The sequence below is a fragment of the Fundulus heteroclitus genome, chromosome 14, assembly GCF_011125445.2.
Source record: "Fundulus heteroclitus isolate FHET01 chromosome 14, MU-UCD_Fhet_4.1, whole genome shotgun sequence".
Lineage (NCBI taxonomy): Eukaryota > Metazoa > Chordata > Actinopteri > Cyprinodontiformes > Fundulidae > Fundulus > Fundulus heteroclitus.
The window spans coordinates 24158895-24182373 of record NC_046374.1 but is presented as its reverse complement, the minus strand read 5'-3'; the positions used below and the strand labels follow the sequence as shown (position 1 = coordinate 24182373).

Sequence of the window (23479 nt, the reverse complement as noted above, 5' to 3'; positions counted from 1 at the left end):
AGTCAGGCAGTCTTGTAGACAGCTCAGGGGTCCTATCAGGTAGTGACAGTGTACCGTAATGCACCGAATGTCCATTGAGCGGAGAGGCTCGTTGCTTATCAAAGTCGTACTTACACATTTTAACAGATTTTTGATTACATTGTACCACATAAAATAGGTCAGTAAGCACAAGTACAGTAATCATATATAAGGCGCTCTGGATTATAAGGCACACCATAAATTTTTGAGAATTTGTAAGGATTTTTAGTGCGCTTTCTAGTTCAAAAAATGCAGTACATTTTAAACAGCTTAAGGACAACAAAGCCAGTGTCTTGGATCTTGAATCCCGTTGACGTCTTTTTGGGCAGAGCTGTAGAAGTGTGTGCGTGCAAGCAATGCCTCCAACCCTGACTCAATGAAAGCAGTTTTGTCAGGAGGAATGGGCCGAAATCACAGGAAACTATAGCAAAAAGTCCCAGGAAGGATTAAATGTGGATCCTACCAAATACTAAACACACACACATATATATATATATATATATATATATATATATATATAGATATTATATATATATATATATGTGTATATATATATGGTATATATATATATATATATATACATATATATATATATATATATGTATATGTATATATATATATGTATATATATATATATATATATGTATATGTATGTATATGTATATATATGTATATATATATATATATATATATATATATATATATATGTATATGTAGACGTGTATGTATGTATGTATGTATGTATGTACGTATATCTATATATATATATATATATAATATATATATATATATATATATATATATATATATATATATATATATATATATATATATATATATATATATATATACAGGATTAAATGGGGGGGGGGCATTGATATGCCCCCCCATTTTTTTTTTACAAAAAAAAAAAAAAAATATATATATATATATATATATATATATATATATATATATATATATATATATATATATATATATACATGTATGTATTTTTGTATTTCAAAGTCAAGCTTAGCTTTATTTTAAATTTCTTCACATCCATCAGATATACTAAGAAATTAAAAGAAGCATTTCTTACTATCCCAGGGTGAAAATAAATAAATAAATAATAATAATAATAATACATTTAATTTATACTGAACTTTCCATAAAAAGATCTCCAAGTACTACAGGTAAAAAAGAAAAAAAGCATAAAAAAGTAAAAAAGCTATTTTAGAAGAGAGTAAAAAGCATCTAAAGGGGACCAAAAGTTTTGCTAAAAAGAAATATTTTAAGGCCTTTTTGAAATAAATAAAGATACAACACTAAAGTAAATAACTAAAGTACACAGCAGATGAAGACATTTACTAGAATTAAAAGCAATAAAAACAAATTGCCTCATCAACTGACCTAGAACAGTAGAGTTTTAGCCTCATTTAGTGTCCCACGCGGAGAAAACAGGTTATCTGTCTTATTACATAGTGTAATGACAACTAAGAGAGTCTAGTTCACTTATTATAGGACTGGAATGCTGACTAAACAACCAAATGCTTTATCTTCAGAAAACTAGTTGCACATCTCTGCACGTCTGCTGTTGTTTGTTTGTTTTAGGTAGAAAGACACCGAAGACGACAACCATCATTCTTCAGCGCAGCCTCTGTGGTTTATTCTGTACATCAGGCAGCGGTAACAGTCATGAAAGAAACTACATATCAATGCCCCCCCCATCCAAAACGTAGCTTCACAATAAACATAGATCAAAGAATAAACCTTCAATATTAGCAGCTGATTGATGACTATATGATCATAAAACCACAACGTCGACCATAGTTTATATGAACCAGAGAAAACCCGACAGCGTGGCAGAAACCATCCCCGTGTCTCACCTGACATTAAACGGCCTAAGATGTTTGTTTATAAACAAAAAAAACATTTTCAACTCTTTTACTGAATATGTGGCTCATATTTACTAAAAAAAATACATTAAAATTGCTACACAAGTATTATTGGCAGTGACAAGCATAAATATAGAGTTAGTCTTCGTTCCTTTGCGTATATCAGTAGTTTAGATTTAAAGGTATTTGAAGGCTTAATAGAACAAGAAGTAAATGGTTAAAAGTAACTGAAACACCTAAATGAAAAGGTATTGATAAATCTGTAGGCTATACTATACAAGGTTAGTACATACGACCCCAACCTTGTATTTGAGTAAACATGGAAATACACAAAAATTAGTTGTTTGCTGGTGTTAAGATTTCACATTGTACTGTATTCCTGTGTAAAAGACTAATTATATACATAAAAAAAACTCAACTACATCTGACTTGGTGTAATTTGACTTATAAAAACGTTTTCAGCCTACATGAAAAAGACATAAATACAGACATGGGATAAAGTTTTATTCTTGATGCTCGTGGAGCTAGACGATTTTTTAAATATACCTTTTTTTTTAACCTTTCCTTTGCCTTACTGCAAACAGGCACTTACTGAAAACACACAAATCAATAAAGTAAAAAGGAGAATGAAGCTATATTCCTTCCCTGTACTATAATCCCATGAAATCTGTTCATCAAAAAAAAAGAGAAAAAAAAGAAGAGATTCTCATCACGAAAGACAAAAACATAAAAAAAAGACACTTTACCGTACCTACACATTAGATAAAAATGTCAAACAGTTCATCTAACAGGTGAGACTTAAGTCAGCATAGTTTCGGGGTCTGGTACAATACGGTGCCGCTGTTTTACTGTGGTATCACAGGGGAGGTTTGAAGTCGGCGATACCGGGAATCAGAGCCTGTCTCGGCACCTCTGAGTTCACCCCACGCCGCTGCGAAACCAAACCACCGCCGTGCACACTCATGACTGACTCTCAGTCTGAGTCTGACGCTCTGATACAACGGCACCTTTTACATCACAGCAGCATGAACATGCGTGACCTTTCTTCAGCTTTCATGGAACTCACAAGAGGGAGAGAAATAACACAATAAAGTGCTTTAATATCCACCGGAAAGCCCTCCACCCCTGAGAAGATCAAGCTATTAACTCCATTACTTAACGTATAAACATTAAGTAATGGTGTTCATGGTTGATCTTTAACCCTCTAACCTAACCACCCTCATCCCATGTTTTTAGAAGCAAACTAAACACAAACACTATTCAGTCTGGTTTTTAAATTAAGGTTATAGCTATTATAGTTTATTATTATCTAATTTTAAAAAAATGTATATTGTCCTATTTACTTGCTTTTTAAGTTAAAAGTCCTGGCATGTACTGATTTGTTTTTATACATAGCAAAAAGCCAGAATAATGAGGACGATATATATACATATACATACATACATATAGAGCAATATATATATATATATATATATATATATATATATATATATATATATATATATATATATATATATATATATGTGTGTGTGATTATTGTTCCTTTACCATTACAGATTTTATTATTTATGTTTACCTTTTATGAATAAATACATACAAATTTTATGTATCTCCAGTGTTTCCTCGTTAATCTAATACACACAACTGAAGTTCCACTGTTCCTCATTCTCTATCAATGACTGATCTTTATCGTTTTTAATTGTTTAATTACCATTAATTACTGGTTTTATCTGTCTGTTTATTCGATTTGATCATTTCAATAGTTTGAATAGTAACATTTGGTATCTCTACAGGTCTCATGTCTCTGCCTCTGTTTTCCATCCCTGTAAAGCACTTTGTGTTGCCCTTGATTGTAAGAAAATTGCTCTATAAACAAAGTTTGATTGATCGATCATCGGATGTTTACTTAGTCCATATATGAAAGGATGATTCCTGATGAAATTATGTGGGTTAGCCTTATTCTGAAGTACTTGTTTATCTCCTCTTTTTTTTAACATAATCAGAGCATCATCAACATCAGAACAATCTATATATCATAAAAAGCAAATATAACTTTTGCTGAAGTTGGAAGAGAAATATCCTCAGATTCTGGGACTTGTTTGTTAAGGAATGAGTTTGTATAATTTTTTCTCGTTTTTATTTTGCTGTTGGTAAAAGATGACACAAAACGTAACACCACACCTGTTTGGTTACACCATATCTACTTCAGTTTCATAAATTTTGGTTCAGCTCGTATTTTGCCTCATTCAGCATACTTTACGTCACGGCGCACTTCCAGTTCAGTCCTGTTCAATCCACTCTTATTCCAGTTGAACTTGCAGACTGTCTTGGCTTGTTAAATTCCTTGTTTGGTCTATATTCTGATGACAACAACAAGAAAAAAATGTCACAGCACCCTAAATTATTTTAAATCTAAATAAATTTGTAAACCAAATAATTAACATCTGTGACTTGATCTGGAAAAAAAAGAAGAATACTTTTTTTTGTACAACATCTATGTACAGTAAAATTTAAAAATTCAAATGAAAATTCCCAAATGTTTGTGAACTGTAAAACATAATCTTTATCAGATGTTTTCTTTATTTAACTCAAATTCCCATCCTGGCAAACAATGGGCAATAATCCTTGTCTCTACCTGCCTACCTACCTTATTGCATATAGTTCAGGTCATGTGTGACGTCTTCTGTTGTGTCAACCTGCTTGTTTTTATATTTTTGCGTTGTTTCTATACTGTGGCTATAGCTTTGTGCCACCAAAATTTTGTTGCAGCTATACATTAACAAATAAACATCCTTGCACCCATAAGTTTTACTTCTAGAACTGTTGGTTGAAAAAGGAAGAACAAGAGTTGGTAATACTGCAGAGTTTAATTTCTTCCCAGTTCACTGTTAGCACTAACTGTACATTGCTAACCACAATAGCCAAGTACTAGCATTACCACTGCTGATACTGTTTAATCTTCAAGGCCTTATCATTCACTCCTCTCCTCTATCTTTTCTTCCTGTTCCCCTAGAACAGGCTGATTTCATCTTAATGTGTGGCTGTCTTTGCAAGCAATACGAGATAACAAAATTATACATATATATATATATATATATATATATACAACTTTAAAATATAACCCTAAAAAATAAGACAGGCTTGTCTAAATACTGGTTACTTTGTCAGGCTTCATAAAGCCGAAGTAAAAAAGTAACAATTTAAAAAAAAAATTACGGTCAAGGAACGGTAGAGAAGATTAGACGAGTTTCATGACTATTTGGGTAATTGCTCAGATTAAAAATCAAACCTTCCTTTCAGTTTGGTGCTCATCAGCGCGCAGTCATTGTTTGTCCTCAATAAGATGTCACACTAACACTTTATCTCATCTACTGCCACTTGTCATTGTTGCAAACAATTGTTGTAAGGCATGCCTGACTGATATAAGATAGATTACCCACAGGAAAAAACTGTAAAAGGTATTTCTGAGAGCACTACCCATCACTGCTGATTATAGGCTGGAAACAAAGAAGGTTATGGGATTACCATCATTGCATCGCTGGATTTTGCTTCATCAAGCGAATCGTGACTTGCAAAAAATTGGTCTCGAGGCATGAATCGGGATAATTCATAATTTTAGCAGAGTTTTTGTTAAAAGGTCATAAATATTTTACTGCTGGAGTCTTCATTTTGCATAAATCCATATTAGATGGTTTTAGGCTAAAGCTAAGGCTAGTCCAAAATGTGCCACGACCAAAGTGGTTCTTTTTACCCCCCTAAAGCTATGAATGGTAATCCTGTTCAGAAACACTTTTTGGTATACAATGTGAAATGGTCCTTCCACCCTGAGAGAAGTCAATACATTGTGTGTATTCAGAAAAAGGAGAAAAGAAAATCCGACCTCTGTTAGAGCTGAAAACCTGTAAAAGCCCTGACCAATCCCTGCCATTCGGACCGAATGGAAAGAACCAATCAGATCCCTTCATGTCCCGTCCCGCTCCCCCCTCTTTCCCTCCTCCCCTTCGTGCGCGTTCATCACGTTTCATCGTTGCCGGAAATATTCAGCATCTTATCTATTGGCTGTCTACCTGCCAATCATTAGCGGTTAGCTTTGGTGTTAGCCGTTCATTGTAGCTGCACTGCTGTCACCGTATACTTTGAAAATGGCTAAGAGTCGTAAGAAGCAAACTGTCTTGCAAGTTTATGAAGAGACGAGGAAGGTCTCAGGAGAAAGAAATAATACCAGAGTGCATTTCGGAGATTCTTTATACCCGACAATGTGGAGCGGCAGACCAGGTAAGACTGTCTGGCGCATGTGCAGTTGTTCAAAACGGGACTTGGGTGTTTCTTACCTACGTTTCCGGAAAAATCGTCCACTCTACCTTTAAAGGGGGCACGCTGAAATCATTGTTGTCTATATAAAGTGAAATTGCAATACTTTGGTCTGAATTCTTTGTTAATTTACCCCTACATTCCCCCTTTTTAGCCCTGTTCTAAGCTGCATCTGAGAGCAACTTGTTTTGGGGCTGTCGTTTAAAATCTAAAGGAGTCCTTTCACATCCTCAACATTCATTTTTTTTTGTAATAGTTAAAAAAATAAAATAAAAGAATACAAGATAAAACTAAACGGCTTGAAAAAAAATAATATGAATATATCTATGTAGCTCCTAAACAGACTACACTCAAATTTTCTGCACTCCTGTAGATTCTGAGTACACAAGAAAATGTATTTAGGGCCTTGAAAATAGGATTTTGCATATATCCTCTTTAAATCTGAAATCTCTAAAGACATTATTGCAGTTTACGCAATTCCTACCATATAGACCTTGAAACTGTTGTCAAGTTTGCTGTGCAGAGCTGTTTACACAAACACAATGATAACTTCTTAGGCAAGTGGAGGTAGGAGGCGGTGCTCCACCAGTGATCTTCCTGTGTGAGGCACATACTGAGACATGGCAGTCAAAACGCTATATGTTGCTCTTACTTCAGGCAGGTTAAAGTGCAGTAATAATCATACTGGAATGTAGTTCTTCACTTACAGGATTCTCCAGTTATCAAGACTGACAAAGATACGTAAGCAGCCTTAAGACAAGCTCATGTTTTATACAGTGGCAACAGCAGTATTTTACATAAATTTTCTTCAATCCAGCCTTCAGTTTAAGAACATTTGTTAGTTGAGCCATTAAAATTACGTATTTTAAGGCTTTTGTACCCACCTGTAAAATTATTTTGGAGGGCACTGATTCTGAAGGAGTGTCACTACAAAAAAGGAACTAAAAGTAAGTAAAATATTCTTAAAATTAGTATATTTTTCCTTGATTTGAGCATGTAAATAAGACTGTTTTCCAGTGGGATGAGTATATTTTATCCCTAAAATAAGATAATTAGATACCCTGCACTTGAAATAAGATGATGGAGATGAATTGTTCTTATTTTAAGTGCATAAATCTTGTTCCATTGGTAAATAGTCTTATATACCTGTTCAAACCAAGGAAAAATATACTAATTTTAAGAACACTTTACTTACTTTAAGTTCCGTTTTTTTGTCTTCCAAAGATTTGAATAAATCCCCAAAGCTTGTGTCCTCGGATTATTGAAAATGGTGCAAAAAGCCACGAAGTGCCCTCTATAAACCAAGAAGAACCTGATTGTGTTGTATTCAGATTTGTGGTTTGATTTATTACATATGCAACACTCTGATGGATAGTGACATGCAGTGATCAAAACAAAAATAACACAGCAGATTCAATTCAATTCAATTCAATTTTATTTATATAGCACCAATTCATGAAACATGTCATCTCAAGGCACTTTACAAAGTCAAACTCAATCATATTATACAGATTGGTCAAAAATTTCCTATATAAGGGAACCAGTTGATTGCTTCAAAGTCCCGATGATAAACAACACTTGTCTTATCCTACTTTTGGATCCCCCCCCCCCCCCCCCCAAAAAAAATAGAAATCTAATGAAATGAAAAAGAGTAGATTCTATCTGGTTGTCTTCAAAGAAACTTATATACACGTTTATCTACCTTGGGACACAGCCAGACCGGCTTGATCTTCCAGTTTAGTGGCATTCTGCTTGTCAAATGGGGAGGCTAGAGAATGTTTTGTTAAGTCCTTGCAACGTCAAAATCATGACCTAAATATATATTATTTTAGGGATTTATGGAAACTCTTGCTAAATGATTGAAATTTGTTGTTAATATTCTACATATTACCACATTTGTAAGCAAAATGGCTTCCAATGGTTTGGGAGATTTTTAAACTTTTCTTAAAAGGTAGACAAAAGACAACATAATTGGGCAAAATTTATACAAGGGGAAGAAACAACTGAGAGAGTAGAGGCTGACTTCCAATCCAATCCAATTTTATTTATAAAGCACTTTGATTTACCAAAGGGACCAAAGTGAGTACAGATTAACATAAAAGACATTTAAAATGCTATAGTAAGAAAAATAAACATAGAATACAGATATGGGATATAATAAAATGCATTACCAAGCCATACAATAAAAGACTAATAAAATAAGCAGAAGCTAACATCAACTTCTCACATGGTGTCAAAGGCCAAGGTGAGGAATTGAGTTTTAAGAAGAGATTTGAAATCGGACAGTGATATAGCCTGTCTGATGTTCAGTGGCAGCTTATTCCACATTTTAGGACCCGCCACACCAAAGGCACGGTCCTCCCTAAGCTTTATTTTGTTTTAGGCCCCCTAAGGAGCAGCTAATCAGCTGGCCTAAAGGAGCGCGATGGTCTATAATGGTGCAGCAGCTCGGACAATTAGCAAGGGGCAAGGCCACGAAGAGCTTTAAAATCAAATAAAAGCAGTTTAAAACAGATCCTAAAACATTCGGGAAGCCAAAGAAATGAAGCTGAAATTAGGAAGATATGCTCATATTTGCGTGTACCAGATAAAAGACGTGGCGCTGCAATTGCACTCTCTGTAGCTGGGCAATATAGGAGCCACTTACCCCCACATAAAGCGTATTACAGTAATCCAGCCCAGTAGTGACCAAGGCATGGATTACTGTCTCTGTCCTTACCTGACCATCACATTTAAGGTCAGCATCCACTTTAACCCCATGGTTAGTAATAAAAGATTTTCTATATTGGGACAAATAGCCTATCTCAGTAAGAGGAGTCTCAGCTGTGCCATTAAAAACCATGATTTCTGTCTTACTCTCATTAAACTTTAAAAAGTTAAGAGCCATCCAAGCTTTTAAGTCGTTTAGACATTTTAGCAGTGAATTGGCAGAAGTCCTTTTTAAGTAGGATGTAAACCTGACTATCATCAGCATAACAGTAGAAGAGCACACCATGTTTCCTTAATATCGAGCCAACTGGAAGTAAATACAATGCAAAGAGAAATGGTAGAGTGGCAAAGGATAACTTAGGACTTGCACAGAGTGACTCAAAATACAGCATGTCGTAATTTACAAAGTCACATGTGACCACAGGGCAGCCTCTGGGCAGCTAAATGTCTCTCATACCTTGAGTAACACGTCGGCTTAATATTGTGCTGATAAAGGTAAAGGTAACAATACAATACAATGCCAAACTAGAAATGGAGACATCTGTCAAGAACATTGTCAAACTGCTGGAGGACTGCAAAGATCATGTGAAAAAAAATATTCATGTTGACAGAAGAGGAAATGTGTTTCGTTCAGAAGGAGAGAAAACAAGACCTTCTTAATACTGGAGATGAAGGGTGGTAGTGTAATGGTTTGGGCCTTGTTTGGGATACTGGGTTAGTACTGCACTATGAGCCACACCGACCCTAAATATTATATGTGAGCTATGATGTCGAATTTTAAAAGACCATGTCATGATGTTCATTTAAAATCAAAACAGTATTTAAATGTACTTCTGTAAATTTGGTTGTTTAATAGTCGACCCCTAAAGTTGCCTCAGTTGACAGAGCAAGAAACTCTTAATTTGGGCGATAACTTGATCGCATCTATTAATTAAAATTTGCAATTCAAAAAGATTAAATTTTTGCAAAATCAAGATTTTTTTCTTTTTTGTACAATGCACTCACTTGGGCGTCTATGAAACTTTGTAGTATATCAATCCCAAAAAGGTAAATTGTTTAGCTAGTAGCATGCGATATTGAATTTAGGAAAATATATTGTCAAAATACTCTAAAAAAGAAACAGTTGTACCCAAAATGAGGCACTTTAATTTATTAATCAAATTAATTTGAAGCTATAAAAGTGAAGTGAGGCGTGGTTTTAGATGTGCAATATCCTTAGCAGCAACATTATGTTATATTTTCATTGTGTACTATGGCGGGGCTTACCTTTTGGTATTGGTAGGCTTCAAAGCTTATAATTAGTTGCCCTTTAAATTCAGGTCAACTTCCAGATGAGATGTTATTAAAAACAATTTCAGAAATTTGTTTTCATGAAATGAAAAGTAAAAAAATAAATCAATCGGATTTGGTAAAATAAAATCAGAGATTTTATTTTTATGCCATATCGCCCAGCCCTTCTCTTAATCTCAGGGTCGTGGGTTCAGTTCTCATGGTGGGCGTCTGTGTTTTATGGGGAGTGGTGGCCTAGTGGTTAGAGCAGCGCACTTGCGTTCTCAGAAGGCTGCAAGTACCTGAGTTGAACCCTGCAGACTGCCACTGAGAAAGACCCTTAGCCCCAGACTGCTCCCCAAGCGGCGTAAAGCTGCCCACTGCTACTTAAGCAATGGATTAAAAGCAGAAAACAATCTTTCTTCTTCTACAGGACATTTCCTACCTACCAGTCATTCTTTCATTTGCACCACCTCTGGGATTTTTGATGCCTGTTTTTACAACCATTGGTTTAAAGTCAATTTTAAGGTATATTCACAGTTTACTGTAAGGTATTTTGTGACTGTATATCTTCTATAAATAATCTTCATGAACAGGAGTTAATTAGGTCTGATCGAGGCTCATAATCTAAACTATTTCATGAGAGTCAACCAGTCAGAACAGGCAACAGAACCACAATCAATGAAATACAGTGTTGTAAAATGTCCTTTGAAATAATTTTACTGTTAGATTAAATTATACAGACCATTTTTTAAAATTATTTTTCACCCAGTTTCATCATACCTGTTCCTCATTTTGAGGTAACATGAATTGATAATCATATACATGGTTATAGAAACACTGAATGGCAACACATGGTTACTAAATGGGTTAACCAAACAGTGAAAGGATGAATTGACATTTAATTGTTAGTAAATGTATTTACTAACACTAACGCTTCCAGTATTTAAGGCTAAAGCTGATTTGTTGTAATGCAGCAAAATATCAGCGTTTTAATCTCTCATTTTTCTCTCAGTCCTCTGAGTTAGTAATGCTAACTTGTTTAGAGACAAATACGCTGAATATTATTACGTTTTATTTTTCTTTTAACGCTGCAGTTAGCAGATCCCCACAGTGTTGCATTTATTTAACTTGTCAATGTCAATCTTTATTTATACTTTACAACAAACAGGAATAAAATCACTGATAGTGGGTAAAAATAAAGAGAACAAGAATGTATTAGTTTAAGTAGAAACAAAATGAATGTAGAAACAGAAGGAGGTAAGATGTGAAGTTTTGTTTAATTCAAAAGCCAAAGGTGGGACTTTAAAAGTAATTTAAAAGTCTTGAGATTATGAGCAGCTCTTATATGAATCTGTAGCTTATTCAACAGGTTTGGGTCACAATCGCCTCCACTTTCCTGGTTGGACCTTCAGGAACATCTGGTTGTCTGACTGTTGTGTGTTTGTGGATGTGTGACGTTGTATGAGCTCCTTCAAACCCGTAAAAACCAGGAGCAAAACTTTAGACGCTGCCTTGAAGCGGAACAGGAAGCCGGTGGAGAGAAAACCTTTACAGAGACGTCTCCATCGTCTCGTCAGGCTTTCTACAAGACGAAGAAAACTCAGATTTCTCCGTTCTGCTCTCAGCCAACTGGGACTTTTATCTGCTGTAGGCAATAAATAAATACATTTTAAAAAGAAAAAAGCTAAAATGAGCGTTTAAGAAAACGTTTTTGCGCCGCCAACGCTGACTTTACGCTACCACAACCCGGCGGCAAAACGTTCATTTCTCTGTTTCAATGACTTGCGACATGCGAATATGTAAATTGCTAGGATGTGTGCGATAACGTGTTTGCATATGAGTGCGAGTGTGGCCTTTTTTTTTTTTTTTTTTTTTTTTTTTTTAAATGTAACACAACCAATAGACAATGACTGTAAGAGATGGGGAGGGGGGGGGGGTTATGAAAAAAGCCCCCACTCAAACTGAAAGCCTGTGTGTGTGTGTGGTCTATGCCATACACTTGGGTGTTTTTCTCTTCTTTCCAGCATCATTATGAGACGCCTTGTACCACACACACACACACACACACACACACAAACTCACACAGATGTGCACGTACACAACCGGTGGTGTTATGACAAGGTGGATGAGAGATTTTAAGATCAACCGAGAGAACGACAGGGCCGCTCGTCTTGGGTGAAACTACATCTCTCTGTTGTTCGGCGTCTCACTCTCCTCCCCTTTCTCTCTCTCTCTCTCTCTCTCTCTCTCTCTCTCTCTCTCTCTCTCTCTCTCTCTCACTCCCTCACACACACTCTCTCTCTCTCTCAAACACACACACATGTGTACCAAGCAGCACACCAAACACATTTCACTGCCATCTCTCCTCGTAATGACAGCCACACAGGTAAGATGACGTCTTTCATCCTGCTAGCTTGTGTAAATAATAGTTTTACACCCTCTGTAACTAAAGTTGTGACCTCAAAGTAGCAGGAAAGCAACGCCGTCGTCTTTACCTCAGCCGGTCCAGCTCAACAGGACCGGCCGAGGTCTTTTTAAAGTTCGGGGAAGGGACCTTGAGAAATTATACCCGTTATTTGTGCAGACGCGTTGAGACGGTGTGCCTGAAGCTACGAAATTGTGCCGCTCTCTCTCACACAAGAAGCTTCAAAGTAGTGCTGTGAAGATGCAGATAAAGAGTCTTGAAGGTTTCAGACCTGAGTTTGTTTCTGATCGACGCGTTCGTCTGAACGGCTGCCAACAGACCCGACCCCAGGTGCATAAGCAGGTCAGTGGGGAGTGTTGTCCGACAGCACAGCCCTCAAATCAAGATCTCCTTCCACCGTGACGGCCTTCTTCTAAGTCTCAACACTGTAGCATTTGAGTGTTGTTACCCACAACACGTCGGTGTGTTCACCAAACAGCCTCGTACACAGAGCTTTGAAACCACAAGCTTGACTTTGTTCATTGTGAGCGCTTGTTTAGATGTGCAGATGCGATAAAGCAGGGTCTCGGCCTGTCCCCTGTCCTAGCTACAGCCAATCGGCTCGCCTAGATGAGCCCCTCTTCTCATTCAAAGTACTGGACGTGTGTCTTTGTCCTGCCTCCTCTCTGAGGTTTGGACCCGGTTAAGTGCCGGTTCTCGTCCCACCGTCACTGGCTGAGGTGGACGGCGCTGTAGACGGAGGCTTCTTCGTCGCTGCCTGTTGCTATTTTTTGACTTCCTTCGCTTTTTGTGACCTTCTTTGACATCTGCAGTAGGAATTGGGGCGACAGACGCGTTTGTGTGTTTTATACGTTAGGAAGTAGAACGCCGGAGTCGGTGCCAGCACACGCCCAGCCGGCCCAAATGAAACGCCATCTGTGCCGACGTCGGTCGGTTCTAACGCTGAGCGATTTCGTGCCTCAACACTAACACACCAGGAGGCCGGAGAAGAGTTAAACGGACGCCGTCGTCCAATGGGAAATGTGTCCTTTTGGGTCGTGTTTTCGGTAATTTAAGATGGCGGCGAGTTGGAGAATGTTGTTTATTTATAACCAAATGAGAGTCATAATAAAAACTTGAATTTCCCCCGTCACCGATGACAAAAATCCATTACAAAGACGTTCTGAGGTTAAACACGCTGCAGATGCTTTCATGGCAAGTTTCTTTTCCAGTGGGTCTGTTTTGACGTAAAACATTCGCGATGATCCTTCCCTCTGATTGAGCCGCTTGGGTTTCGGTCTGCTCAGAGGCATCTCTGCGTCTCGACAAATCACAACCCAACTTGTGTCAGGCGTTCAGTTCAAAAAGTTTGAAAATCACATGGATTCATTACAACGTGCAGTGATACACTTCAAGCTCCTAATTTTGATGATCATTGCTTGCAGCTTATGAAAACACCCAAACTTTAGTTGTTGTTTTTTCTCGAAACCTTTTAGATCACATAAGACCTAGAAAAGGGATTTTTAACAGAGGAATACCATAAAGCGCGTTTTCTCTGCAGTATTTGCACCTGTGTGGATAACTGCATCAGTGCAGCGTTGCATGGAGGGGATCGTTGAGGAAGCCCAGGTTCCTTTGCTCATCTGCCTTGTTGAGTCTGGCGTCTGTTACACTGCAAAAACGGATATAAAAATAAGTAAAATGTTCTTAAAGTTAGTGTATTTATCCTTGATTTGAGCAGGTAAATAAGATTATCTGCCAAAGGGATGAGTATTTTGACCCCTAAAATAAGATAATTAGATAAACTGCACTTGAAATAAGATGATGGAGATGAATTGTTCTTATTTTAAGTGCAAAAATCTTATTCCATTGGCAGACCATCTTATGTACCTGCTCAAACCAAGGATAAATACACTCATTTTAAGAACATTTGACTTATTTCTAGGTTTGTTTTTGCAGTGTATCGTCCTCTTGACAATACTCCATAGCTTCTCTTTCAGGTTTAGGTCAGTGAGTCTGCAGGCCAATCAAACACAGGAGCGCCGCGGGCACTGAAGCAGCTTTGGTTGGCTTTGGCAGTCCAGGTCCTGCTGGAAACTCAGCGTCTCCATGAAGCTCCGTGAAGGAAGTGGTAAAACATGTCCTGGTAGAGGCTCTGACGTCGAACTTGATGAAACACGGTGGACCAACACAGACACACGACATGCCATAAGCCATCACTGGCTGCAGAAACCTCCCGTTGGACCTGGTGGATTCTGGGCATCTCCACTTTTCCTCCAGACTCTGTAACCAGTTTGTTTCCAAACTAAATGTAACATTTAGTCCGATGGACTTAAGTAAGAGGATCCTGAACGCATCTGGGGTTTAAAGTTGCTTGACACCGTTGTCGTCCACGTCCTGGACAGATTGGAGTCCAGCTGCAGTCCATGTCTTGTGTCTTGTCAATCTATATGTCTTGAGGGTTTTACCTGCCAGTCATCTTAAGGCTGTAGTTCTTCCTTTTTTCAACCATATTTTTTCCCTCCACCCAACTTTCCATTAATATGCTTTCATACAGCACCCAAATGTCCCCATTGTGGGACAATTAAGCTATTTACTATCTTAACAGCCAGCTTTTTTTTTTGGCAATTGCCTTTTGTGTTACCGTTGTTGCGGCCTGGAACGGTCGGGTCGGCAAACCTCCCCATTATTGCGTAGTCCATAACATTTCTGTGTTAAAATCCTGCTTTTGTTGGCCTGACGCAACGTTTAAATTCTCTAAGAAACTGAATTTTGGGGGTTCATTTGCGGTACGGCTTTGCCGTCAAAATAAAGAGAAATAAATGCTTGAAACTTATACATCTGCAGAGAGAATTTGGCTGCTCTGTCTGAACCGGAGCTAAAAAACAAAACCACTCAGTTTCACACGATGAAAGTTTCTCAAACTACCTTCTCCAGAGCGACACCTGCGTGATCTTTATATGTGTATCTGTGGAATGAAACCATATAATACCAAAGTTTAAATTGTTGATTGAGTTACTGAAACAAATCGGTTTCAGTAACTGCATTGTGCTCTATCTTGGTTGTTTTAATGTCATTTTAGTTAGATGTTTAGCACCTCTCTGCAATAAAAATGGGCTTTTTTTTGCAGACAACAGCGTATTTAATTTGATTTATCTCACTCTCTGATCTTCACAAGCTACGTAAAGCCCATGAGAGCAGCCGGCTGAGGGCCTCAGCATGTTGCCTGTCAGTAGACCTGTGGCTGAATGACTGGAAAGCTCCGTATTTTTTGCTCCAGACACACCATTGAACCTTTGTTTCCACTGGGTTTCCCACATTACTTCTACACGAAGCCAACCTCACATGTCATGTGATGCTTCTTTCTTTCTTTCTTTCTTTCTTTTTTTTCTGCAGCGGTTTCTTGCTTCGGCAAACTCGCTCTGCCATGAAGCATCCGGAAAGCAGTCGCACAGTGTCTCCCTCTTCGACCATGGAAACCTGTAGTTCCCTCGCCCGTTTGCAGCGGCGGCCTCCCTCGAAATCTTCCTCGCACGAATGCTTTGCTGAAAGCAGATTTGCACCATGCTGTTCAAACCTTATGCGCGCAGACTCTGAGGTCAAACCACCAACCTTTTTTTTTTTCTTTTTTTTCCACGCCTCTGTTAAGGGGATGCTGTCCAGAAACCGAAAATCCTAAACTGCTCCTAAATGTTGTAAAACATAAACACGTGAAACCTTGTCATCCCTCCATGGTATCTTAGTAGTCGCTCCTCTTTGATCTTTTCTGTCGTGTAACTTTGTGGCGTAGCTGTAGTCATGCAAACGCTCCTCAGTTAAGCAAACACACAAAAGCTACTCGCTTACAAAGGCAACCATATAGCAGAGGAGGATTGAGAGGCTCATTAAATATGGTGTCAGTCGCCTGCAATTATAGAAATAAAAAAAAAAAAATACAGATTTATCAACGCTTTGCATTCTCACAGCAAATGCAATGCTTTGTTTTCTGACAAAACACTTTGCTTTCTGGGGGAAAAAGAAGAAAAAACTTGTTCATGAATCAAACAAGCTTGAGTATATTTCTATAAAGCAATGGCGCTGGGTTTGAAAAAAGTCAATTTGGGATTTTCCCCGATCGAGATTTCTTTCTCAAGAAGAGTTGAAATATCACAGTATATTAACAGTGATGGCATTTTGGCCTCCTTGTTTTTATAGAGCGTAAAACACTTAATGGCACTCCTGGTGAAGACGGGTTTAAGAACAACCCTCACCCTGCATGGTGGTGAAATAGATCGAGGCCCTCATCCAGCTTTGTCTGTCACTGGTCCAGACGCTTTAAACTGCTTCATTGTTGCTCCGACTCCAGACAGGGGCATGTTTTGGCAAATAGCTGCTTTCTTGTAGCAGTTTTCCCGCTTTTGAAGAACCAGGTTCACACTGCATGATCGCACGTCGTCTAAAAGCTTTTTTCTTTTGTCTTGTTCTGTCGCCAAAAAAGAAAATCTGTGGCGGTCCAGCGTGACGATGCGTCCGTACAGTCTGGCATCTTCCATCGTATGTATGGCGTGGCACGGCTCGCTATCAATGCTTCGTGATTTAAAGCACACGTTGAAGGGCTGTAAGGTTTAAGAAAAGCTTGGAAGGCATGTTTTCTTGTCTTTCCCATGTTGACGGGTGGTTAAGAGAGATGTAGCATCTGTTTCACCTCATATTTATACCCGAAGGAAAAAAAAGTCAGGCATTACTGTTTAAAAGTTCATAAATAAGATAAGATAAGATAGTTTTTATTGATCTCACAATGGAGAAATTCACTCGTCACATCGGTTCATACAAGAAGGTGCAGAGTAGGGAAGGTGCATTCGGTTATATACAGTGAATCTTCATATATACAATGGATCAAAAAGAATACAAAAAAAAAATACAAAAAGAAATAGGAGTGGGCATATGATGTCTTATTTACATTCATAGTGGTCTATATATATATAAACATATATATATACTTATATATATATATACATACACCTATACGCCTATATATACATATGCATATACTTATATATACATATATATATATATATATATATATATATATATATATGTATATATATATATATATATATATACACATATATATACCTATTATACCTATACGCCTACATACATACGTACCTACAAGTATATATGTGCATATACATGCATGTATATGTGCATATACATGTGTGTATAATTTATATATATATATATATATATGTATATATATATGTATATATATATGTATATGTGTATATATAAAAAGCTAACTTATGCATTTTAAAGACTCCTCAGTTACATTTAGTTTTTTCTGAAATTTCCCAGATGCTAATAATCGTAGCGCCTCTGGTTTGACTAGAAAATATTTTTTCCTTACGTGTTTTTTTTTTTGTCTTCCACTTGATACATTTCCTTTTTTAATATAAAAATCCAGCTGATATCATGTTGCTGCGATAAAAGATACATTTAAGACATCTTCACGACAACATTATTGGTGAAGTGTGAACCCAGCGTAGCGACTTTTGTCCTGGGCCGCTGCCATGTGACCGTGTCCCACTCGCTAACCCGCAGGTAACGGTCTCAGGACCAGACGGCGTCGTTTGTAAAAAATCCGCGCCCGCCAGGAAAACGCCGCTGAGCGTCAAACTGTAAACGAGGAGGCGGCTTTCTGCCACCGCAGATTAAATGAGCTCGGCCTCGTCGGGGTCGGTTTCGATCGGATCACGTTGATTAAAGCTACAGCTGCTGCTCTATACGACGCTTTAGAAGAAACCGATCCGCGTCGTAATGATTTCCTAATCTGCGATGTTTAAAATGTGGTGATTAAAACTAAAATGTGCATTTATGTGTCTTCCTTCATGACGATCTTCACTGAGCCGAGTTTTTTTTTTTTTTTTTTAAACATCTTAAGTAGCTGTGGACTTGAAAAAAGAAACCAATCTGTCATTTGAAACACAAGTTTCTAAGAACCATCTTTGCTGAGAAAAACCAAAAAGTAATTTTGCTGAGTCAAACAGTTTAATTTTGCACATAAATGTACTTCCGGGAAACAACAACAGGGTTACAGATTCACCTCTCTGCTGGTTGACCTTTGTGACCTATATTTAAATGTAGACATCCAGCGTCAAGCCCCTTAAAATTACACTCTGACTGACGTCTGCTGGTCTTTGTGTTTCACTCATACTTTAAATGGACACCAGTGCAGCGTCATTATTGCTTTGTACTTTTATTTCAGCCTTTCGGGAGAAGATGGCTTACTCTTTAACATGCCCGTTGAGTTCTGCAGCCTTTATCATTTTGTCATTCCACATTTTTGGCCTTTTTTTTTTTTTTTTTTTACATCCTAATGTACAACCTGCCGTCGTTCTCTGCAGCAAATGCATGTTTTAGTTCATGTCGAGACGAAGCAGCTGCATTACGTAACAACGACAAGCATTGCTGCAAGCTGCGTCTTATCTTCTTGTTGCCGTAGAAATCACAAATCTGAAACGATGAAAGTCTGTAGACGTCTTTACGGCTGCAGACAACGTGCAAGCGAAAGGAGTCTCTGAACATTTTCTGCCGTCTGAGTGGAAAGCTCTCATCTGTTATGTCACTTTTAGGCCACTTTAATCCTGTGGCGAGGAGTCCGCTCTTGATTTTGATCTGTAGGGGAACCGTCCAACACCAGAACGGGAGCTGTAGAGCTTTCCTGAACCTTTCTGAATTTCAGTTTAATTTGTGAATGCTTGTTTGCGTGAGTCAAAGTGAAGCTTTTGCTCCAAACCGCCCCGGACTGTAACATTATGTCAGTCTGGACAAATCTCCGATTTATACGCGTGTGCATGTTCAATAACGAAGCCTTTCTGGTTTATATGTAAACTAAAGGTTTGCCTTTTAAATAGCAGGTAAATACTAATAAAGGTATGTTTTTAAAAGCTCTAAAAGACAACTTTGCCTTTTGCCAGTTTGTCTAAATTTGTCTTTTTATGAAACGTTTGCGGCTTAGCTCGTGTTTTCTCGCTCTCACGACTCTCAGGTGATGTTTACCGCGTTCTCGTTCCTTCCACTACACGTAAAAAAAAAATTTGTTTATTCCACAAACATCGTTGTGTTTTGCCGTGATGGAAACGAAGCAAACACCAAAAAATCTTTTTTTTTGGTAAACTCTTTGTTGGTTGTTGTTTACAGCTTTCGTCCTCCATTCTGTTCCACTCTTCCCGCCAGTCATTGCTGCCTTTTTGAGAGACGGAAGAAAAGCAGACAGACAAGCAGGCAAGCAGGCGCGGACAGAAATTGAAAAAAAAAAAAAAAAAAAAATGAGCCCCAAAAAAGTCCGAAAGCGAGCGTCTCGTTCCCCCTCCTCTGCTCCCGCAGGTTTTTATGGTGAATTTGAGCGATAACTAGAGAAGCGTTTTCCCCCGTGCCGACTCCCCCTTCCAACCTCTCACATCCTTTTCATTCACACATTTTTCATTCGGCTCTTTTCTCAACGTTCGCCTGCTCGTACCAATGTGAGACTCGCAGCAGGATGTGCTGAAACGCGACAGAAGGAACCTTTTTGAGAAGACTCTGTGCTCTTTTAGTTGGATTTTATTTTTTTATTTTCTAATTTTTACACTCAATACACTAACGAGACGTGGAACTTGGCCTTTTTTTTTTTTTAAATGTTCATTTTTGCTCTGGTGAACAGATATTTTCAGTCTTACTTACTTACCGTCTTACTTTCCGGGCCTAAAATTTTAATTGCGATTCAAAAAATCAACAAAACCAGAACGTTTTCTCCGCGGGTCGAGTTCTGGTGGTCTAGGCAAACCGTTTGGTGGGTCCGGTTACCGCGCAGCGTGAGGGACAGATTTTTCTCTGCATTGGGAGAATGTGAGATAGTTGCCCGGTTGCACGATTGATTTATTGAGTCAAAAGCATGGCACGCCTCATCCGGGTCGTGCAGCGAATCGGACAGGTTGAAACCGGTGTGAAATGATAGAAAGGCGACGGGCAGGGAGAAAGGGAAGAAAGGGTGACGGGGAACCAACCGGAACAACTCTAGATGAACATGTACGTTTCAGAAATCCACAGCTTCAAAAAGATCTTTTTTTTTCTTTTTTTTGCTGTCGCTGCAAAAACATCTGCAGCGAAATTCAGGTGCTCTGCCTCGAGACGCACATTCGGTTTCACATGTGCGCGTGGAAGTGGCTGAAACTACCTCTTCGCTAATAGCCCTACCAGCGATTTTTATTCCAGAAAGATCTCGGCAAGATGTCGATCAAAGCGTTAAAAACTTAAGCAAACATCAGAAACGAAGGCCAGGTTTGGGTTCCTGAGACGCAGAACTTTCTATTAAAGGGTCTGTGGGAAGAAATCATTGAGATTTTCCTTTAAAATTGTCTCTGCACAAGGGGCGGAAAGGTAAAAGGTAAAATTAATATCAACACTCTGGAAAGATTGGGAATTGTTTGTGGGCCACGTTGCTGCTCATCAATCTTGCAAAATCTTCGATGGACTGACTGGTGTTGTTTTCTGAAGGGGAGGCATTCGGATAGTTAAAGGGGGCGACGAGTCTGTGGAGATCGAAAGGGGCAGACATCGTCCAGGAAAGAAAGGTTTGTGGGATTTTTCGAACAGATTTTATAAGCAAGACCCTTTTCTGGGCTGCAGGCTGGTAGCCGAACCTGAATGCAGGAGTCGGGGAAACTCTTAACGAAGCTGCAAATGCAATTGTCTTTGCTGCGCCTTTCTGAACAGGAATCTCTAAACGTACTTGTAGGGGTGACAAGTGAGGGCTGGGTAAAGTCTGGAGGCAGTCTTAACATCTTTTCCCCATGCAAGCGTATTTCTGGCCCGGTTATCGTTAGCAAGGCTGACCAGGGTTCTAGAAATTTCCCGTCTCAAAGTTTTCTATCTAAACCAGCTCCTTTGGTACAGAGATGCTGAAGTGACCAGCGTCTTTTCAGCTATATCGAGCACAGAGTAACGTAGCTCAGCCCCTCCCCCACATGTTGCTGCATGCTGCTGATCACTTCCTAATTTACCCCCTGATTGCAAGACAGATAAGGTGAGCTGTTAGACAGCATCATTAAGGTGAATACGAGTGGAGTGTGTCTGTTAAATGAAACGACTGCGACGCTATTCTCTAAAATCCTCCTCTCAGTATCCCAGAGTTACCTTTAAAATACATTTGACCCGTTTATTTCTTCATTACGTCTAAACTTGTCCCAAATGTAACAAGTGTTTGTTTTGCGTTTTGCCAAAGTCTCTGTGTGCATCTGTAAAAAAAAAAAAAAAAAAAAAGCAAACAAAAAGAGATTAAATATATTTTATCAACCGTCGAAGCTGTTCGCTCTTTCATATTTTTGCAGCTTTGGATCACTTTGAATCTCGTTTTTGTTCAGGCAGGTTAATTGTCGGTTATTCTCCTGCTTTGTTGTGCTGTTTTTGTTTCCTGCCAGCGAGCAAGGTGAAACCATGGGTACCACTTTTTTTTATATGTGGGAAAGCAGATCTACATTATCTGGGTCTGCGCATGCATTTTTTGTTGTTGTTGTTTTTTGTTCTTTTGTACCTGAAAAGGTTAAGTAAAGAAAATGGATCTTTGTCCCATGCAGTACTGAAAAGTCTGACCAAGTCTTATTTTAATTCTTTTCAAGCCTGAAATAGTATAGAAAAATCTAAAATTCAATGTAATATAGAAATAAGTTTGATTAAAGAATAAGGAGCTTATTCAATTTTCTAGAAAATTAATAATCTAAATTTCTGGGGGAAATAAAGGACACTGGGTTTTGAACAGGGTTTGTTTTACCATTAAATGTTCCTTTTTCAAGGCTTTTCATGGGGTTATGGGGGTTCTGTGGTTTATCCAGATTTTGTTAGCATTATAAATTTTAACATCAAAGTTTTTGCCCAAATTAAGCAATAAATGTTGACTTTAACCCAGATGCTGAACTGGAGGCAGCAAATGTTTTGCACTCCAATGTCATACAAACACATTTTATTTGTCCCACTGACATATGTCAAATGACATCCAACAATAGTGACGATAGTATTAATTCAATATATATCAAGTGAAACCAGACCAAAAGAAAGTGTAAATACATAATACACAATCTAGAATTTAGATAAAATAATAAAAAAAAGAAAAGGTTTTTGAAATTTGAAACAAACACGTTCTTGCTGTTTAAAAAAACGGGTTCTTTTAGCTGTGCACAAAACATGCAAAAGAATCCCCCTCACACTAACTTTTAGCTTTGTATTCTTACTTTCGACTGAAGCAGAATTTAATTTAAAACTTGTCATGATCCTTGGGTGTTAGATTTTGGGTTTCTTCTGTGTTTTCCTAATTGTCCTGTTGTTTATGTTCTCAGTGTGTTGCTTTATTGGTCCATTCCCTTAAGTTCAGTTTCTGACTTATTTCCCTTCACTGTGCATTTTAGTTCCTCTCTAGGATCTCTGTTTGTCGTCTCCTTGGTTTGCTGCTTCTTTGCAGCTCTCTTCAGCTCCTTTCAGATTCTCAGTCTCACGCGCTCCTTCTGCCCCAGCAGCCTCACATTTTCTCCTGATTAACTCACTTGCTTTCAGTGTCATTATCCACCTGTCCCTCAGTATATATATATATTCATTGCTCCCAGCTGGATTCCTCCATCACCGCGCTTGTTACTTCCCTGTCGTAATGCCTAATTTACTGTCCATCCTCATGTTCAGTTCTCCGTGAGTCTTTCTGTAAGTTTATCATTTTCTATTACTAAATTCCTCCTACGCATCACGCTGCTCCCGGGTTTCTGTCTGCGATTCGATCCAGGTAACAACCCACACATCATGACGAAGATAAATTACGTTTTGCTGAAAGAAGCCGATTGGTAAATCATCGTGGGAGCAAGACTTATCTGATTCTGATTTTAGTCAT

The 23479-nt window shown here is 38.2% G+C and overlaps 1 protein-coding gene across 1 annotated transcript in view; it reads left to right on the top strand.

Moving 5' to 3' along the window:
- Positions 1–12528: 12528 nt before the first annotated feature.
- LOC105936121 (transcriptional-regulating factor 1) overlaps positions 12529–23479 on the top strand; it is a 29460-nt gene continuing 18509 nt past the window's right edge. Inside the window, exon 1 of the mRNA XM_021323717.2 lies at positions 12529–12573. The gene's annotated coding sequence lies outside the window, so the exon portion shown is untranslated. The remainder of the gene's footprint in view (positions 12574–23479) is intronic.